The 5,786-nt window shown below is 45.6% G+C and overlaps 1 pseudogene; it reads left to right on the top strand.

The window, feature by feature from the left end:
* Positions 1-2,684: 2,684 nt before the first annotated feature.
* Positions 2,685-5,786, top strand: part of LOC112071654 (CUGBP Elav-like family member 5) — a 32,043-nt pseudogene continuing 28,941 nt past the window's right edge.

Genomic DNA, 5,786 nt, shown 5'->3' with positions numbered 1-5,786 from the left:
TACTGCCAAGAGATGAGCTATAAGTGTTCCAACCATAGGAGTCCCCTCGAAGCCTACCATTGACTATGTACATACCCAGCRTGCGACATGTTTTTGTTGGTTATGTTGTCATAGTTGTGCCTAGGGGGGCATATGGGGGAGGGAATGCTGTCACCTCCAGGCAGGTGTTTGTCCCCCTGTAAGGTTCTTGTCCGGTTCTGGCATTTAGGTCACCACAGACTAGTACATGTCCCTGRGCCTGGAAATTATTGATTTTCCCCTCTAGGATGGAGAAGCTGTCTTCATTAAAGTATAGGGATTCTAGTGGGGGGATATAGGTAGCACACAGGAGGACATTTTTCTCTGTTAAGATCATTTCCTTTTGAATTTCTAGCTAAATGTAAAATGTTCATGTTTTGATWAATTTAATGGAGTGAGTTAGGTCCGCTCTATACCAAATTAGCATACCCCTGAGTCCCTTCCCTGTTTCACACCTGGTAGTTTGGTGGATTGTGTTTGAATGTGATTTGGGCATTTATAAAGATATAGCGTCCTTTCACCTAGGGTCTTCAATGATAGGTGCGTATGTCGTGTAACTTTTGAATCTTTAGCTCTCTTGTAACCTATAGTGAGGGGCAGACGCGCAGTTAGGACTTTCGTCTGCTTCCATCCACCTATACCAGGTTTCTTGTCAGGATTGACAAATTGTCGCTGGTATTTCGATTTCTTTTGATGAGGAGTCCGGTTCCTGCCCTCTTATAGGCTCAACATTGGCAGCTAGATTACCTGAGGCCTTTTGGGTATTCCAGGTATGACGATGGATTTGGCTTTGATAGTTCACATAAAGATGGTAAATGGTCCAATGTTGTTGGTTGTGGTCGTGCGTGCCTTTCGTCAGTAAGTTGATGCTGTATGAGCAGACCTCCTGAGACATCTAATGGCGGTAACAATCTGCCATTGGCTTGGAGTCTCACGCTGTTAAGAAGTCGGGGATGAGTGCATCCTAGTTTAGCCCGCATACTGGACGGACACTTGGACGTAGTGTGACTTCCATTGTTGAGGCTTGGTGTGTCGGGTACAATGGCTTGGTGTGAAGATGGGGTTGTGAGGCAGAGGTGTCATTTAGGTACTGGTCTTAGGGGGCTAAATTGTGTGTTGGACATAGGTTGAGTTTGCGTGTGGTGTTGATTGGTTGGTGGTCCTAGAGATAGTAGGTTTCTCTCTGGCAGATGGGGTCTCTTCTTCCTCTGTGTCTGCTCTCCTTAGCGTCCTCCTGCTGTGCTGGGTGTCTGCTAGGTGGTTTTGTTTGCACTCCTGGTTTTCCTTACTGTAGGAATAGTCATGTTGGGGCTGTGGTATTTTTGAAGGGCGATCAATGTCCTTTATGGGGGTCCCTGTAAGCGAAGGTGCGCCTCTGCTGACCTATAACTGTGGGTAGAGGTGGACTGTTTCATACGGCTGTATCAACTTGAAAGATGGTCGACTGAGTTGCTTGGGGGATGGAGTGGTGGGCCAGGGAAAACGATTATGATCCTCTTCGGTTTCTTTTGATGCACTCAGTTTCACAGGCACAATCCTTATCTCCTGCTCCTGTGTTGTTGTTGATTATACCTGCTGGAGAATTCATGGTTCGCCGCCGGAGATGGAGACTTTCTTTTCGTGGTACCGACAGCGGTGGAAGATCTCAAACTCTACCTCTGTGGTCGTTGGGGAGAAAGTTAGAAGATAGCTTTTTCCATCGCTTCTCTCATTTCTCTCTGACGTCGCTCGCTTGTTCTTCCAACTCTACATTTCACAGTGCTGATTTTAGAGTTGCGTCAGGGGACAGGATGTTGGTGTGGCACGAGTGAGGAGGGGGATAATTGTTTAATTGAGTATAAGATCTTGATCGTGGACTCGAGGGTGAACTCCTTGTATGGTCCTCACGCACAGGAAAGTGTTTCGTAGGAGCCCCGTAGCTTTCCCTGGGTATATAGTTGCATTATGTGTATAGTGGTATAGTAGGTCTAGGTTGAACCTAGTTGGTCCTCGGACAGAAGGTCTAGGGCAGGCTGTGTGTGTTATTTATGTGGCTAGGTGACCTAGTTGTCCGTCTAGAGCCGATTATGGTTGGTAATTGTCTAGGGACAGGCCTGTAGTGCTTCGGATCACCAGGCTTTGTGACCACACTGTTTGTTTGGAGATTGTCTTTTTTCTTGTTATACACTTTCCCAGTGTTCTGAGTCCTTACTAAGGCGAGGACAACAAATTCTGCTGTTCTATGGAGTGGTTAATTTAGTGGGCCTCAGTTCTGACGCATTGATTGGTGGATGGATGGAGGGGGTGGTTGTCAGGAGGGCAATTAGGGTGGCTGACAAGGGGGGGGGGGGTGCTCAGAGGGGTAAGATCCCCTGGGCTTGGGGTTCTTCAATTGTCTGTTCTGCGGTGGTTCGACGCTATGGTCAAGGGTCTCTGCGGGTGAACTGTGGCTCTGCTGTGGGTGTCGACGCCTATGGTCAGGGTCTGGGGTGGACTGTTTCTGCTGTGGTGTCACGGTATGGTCAGGGTCTGGGGTGGACTGTTCTGCTTGTGGTTGTCGGAGACTGCTTTGTGTTAGAGCTGAGGTGGGCTGTTCTGCTGGCTTCTCTGTGGGGTGGCCACCTGTTACGCTTGTCTATTTCGTCCTCCTCATCGGACGAGGGAGAGGCGGAGAGGATCGGACCAATATGCAGAGTGGTAAGTGCTCATGATGATTTATTAAAACCAAACTGAACACTGGAAATACAAAAACAATAAACGATGTGCAGAAAACCGAAACAGGTACCGTGTGGTGAAAAAACACAAACACGGCAACAAACACCCACAAAACACACGTGAAACCCGGCTGCCTAAGTATGATTCTCAATCAGGGACAACGATTGACAGCTGCCTCTGATTGAGAATCATACCAGGCCGAACACAAACCAACATAGAAAAACACACATAGACAACCACCCAACTCACGCCCTGACCATACTAATAAATACAAAACAAGGGAAAACAGGTCAGGAACTGACACCACTCTCTAGTGGGTTGTTCTCTATCACACGCCATCCCCCTCACCAGTAGTCTGATCCTCTCCTCTAGTGCTTCTGTTCTTCCCTGCTCTCTTACTTTTTATGTTGTTGAAGTTGTCACACCAGTCCAGAGTGCAGATGTGTCTCTCTCCACCTCCGCTCTCCGGGGTCTGGTAAGGGGGGTTGTTGTATTGGAACTAATGTCTGGGTCTGTGCTGACTGGAGTGTAATCACCTGCTGTCCCAGCTCCACCTGCCTTACCTCCAGCTGGGTAAATGTATCCTACATTTCAATGAGGGGGTAGTACTCTGTGCTGGGAGGCTGGACTTGCCGCTTTGGGGGGTTATTAAGTGAGAGGTCTGGTCTGACCCGCTCGGGGTGGGGGTATCTTTCTCAAGGGAGAGCTTCTCCTGCTGGGCTAATTCTTTGATTAGGTGAAAGTTCAGCTGAAACTGTTTGGGGTTGCCCTGTACCATTACTGTTCCAGACTTATAGAGATTCATATTAGCTGACTGAGTCCTCATTGTCTAGTATCCTGAGTTTCCACCCCTCGTTAACACCCCCTCTCTTAACAGTGGGGTAGTGTGCTAATATATCACTGTGCCATGCCAGGGGATGGTTTGTGTGGAAGGTTGCTGATGTTCCCATTTTTATAATAGTCAGCAAAAAGTGTATCTTGATTTTCCATAAGGAGCTTAATTTTGTGATCTTTTCTTGCCTTATTATTCTTTACATACACCGGGTACTGTGTTTTAATGACCTCTGAACAGCAGGAGGCAGCTTCTAAGGCCTCTCCATTTGGTTGGAGTAGACTGTTCGTCTCTCCTGCCATCGTTGGGCTAAAGTGCTTTGACACCTCTCACTTGACACGTCAGTGCTAATTGAAGTTGTATCCAGCTTAGCAGCCTTAATTTAGCATTCAGTCCTTATAAAGTAATGTAAAGTATTTTTCTTCTTGGCTTTTGGAAATAAAATATGGCTTCAGACTAAACATTACTCACTCAGTTCCAGGTTGGATGGTGTCTTCAGGTTTCTGTTGTTTTCCAGAGCATTTGCTGTATAACGTTGGAATAATAATCTTTGGTAGTTGTAAACCTTCCAGGTGTGTCACGTTTGTCGTATGGTGGAGGACCAAGGCGCAGCGTGATACGAATACATACTTCTATTTAATAAACGAAGAGACACACTAAACAGACTAATACAAAACAACAAAATGAACGTGAAGCTATAAATGACAAGTGCAGACACAGGCAACTTACATATAGACAATAACCCACAACCCACAACACAAAACAGGCTACCTAAATATGGTTCCCAATCAGAGACAACGCAAAACACGTGTCTCTGATTGAGAACCATATCAGGCCAAACCCATAGAAATAGACAAACCAGACATACAACATAGAATGCCCACTCAGATCACACCCTGACCAAACAAAACATAAAACATACAAAGCAAACTATGGTGACAAGGTGATTCTGTAATTCCGTCCAAAATCAGGTTGTGGGTTTTGAGTTTTGATTTGGAGTGAAGGTTATGTTGTAGAGGGTAGTATCCTGTATACAGTTGAAGTAGGAAGTTTACATACACTTAGGTTGGAGTCATTACAACCTGTTTTTCAACCACTACACAAATTACTTGCTAAAAACTATAGTTTTGGACATCTAATTTGTGCATGACACAAGTAATTTTTCCAACAATTGTTTACAGACAGATTATTTCCCTTATCACAATTCCAGTGGGTCAGAGGTTTACATACATAAAGTTACCTGTGCCTTTAAACAGCTTGGAAAATTCCAGAAAATGATGTCATAGCTTTAGAAGTTTCAGATGGGCTAATTGACATCATTTGAGTAAATTGGAGGTGTACCTGTGGATGTATTTTAAGGCCTACCTTCAAACTCAGTGTGTCTTTGCTTGACATCATGGGAAAATCGAAAGAAATCAGCCAAGACCTCAGAAAAAAATATAAAGACCTCCACAAGTCTGGTTCATCCTTGGGAGCAATTTCCAAACGCCTGAAGGTACCACGTTCATCTGTACAAACAATAGTACACAAGTATAAACACCATGGGACCACACAGCCATCATACTGCTCAGGAAGGAGACGCATTCTGTCTCCTAGAGATTAATGTACTTTGCTGCGAAAAGTGCAAATCAATCCCAGAACAACAGCAAAGGACCTTGTGAAGATGCTGGAGGAAACAGGTACAAAACCTAGAACTTTGTGGGCAGAACTGAAGAGTGTGTGCAAGCAAAGAGGCCTTGTAACGATTGTCGTCGGGAGAAGGAGAGAGGACCAAGGTGCAGCGTAGTAAGTGCCATAATACTTTTAATAGATACGAACACTAGAACAAAAAAACAACAAAGCGACAAACGAACGGTTCTGCAAGGTGCACTACACTAACAGAAAACAACTACCCACAAACACATGTGGGAACAGGCTACTAAGTATGGTTCTCAATCAGAGACGACGATTGACAGCTGCCTCTGATTGGGAACCATACCAGGCCAACACATAGAAATACCAAAACATAGAACAAAACATAGAATGCCCACCCAACTCATGCCCTGACCAAACCAAAATAGAGACTTAAAACAAGGAACTAAGGTCAAATTCTCCTTTCTCTCCTCTCTCTCCCTCTCGTCTCTCCCCTCTCTCCTCACTCCTCTCTCCCGTCTCTCTCTCTCCTCTCTCCCCTCTCTCTCTCCTCTCTCCCCTCTCTCTCTCTTGCCCCCTCCTTCTCTCTCTGACTCTCGCTCTCCCTTCT

Source organism: Salvelinus sp. IW2-2015, unplaced genomic scaffold, assembly GCF_002910315.2.
Source record: "Salvelinus sp. IW2-2015 unplaced genomic scaffold, ASM291031v2 Un_scaffold1675, whole genome shotgun sequence".
Taxonomy (NCBI): domain Eukaryota; kingdom Metazoa; phylum Chordata; class Actinopteri; order Salmoniformes; family Salmonidae; genus Salvelinus; species Salvelinus sp. IW2-2015.
This window is presented reverse-complemented; position numbering and strand designations above follow the sequence as displayed.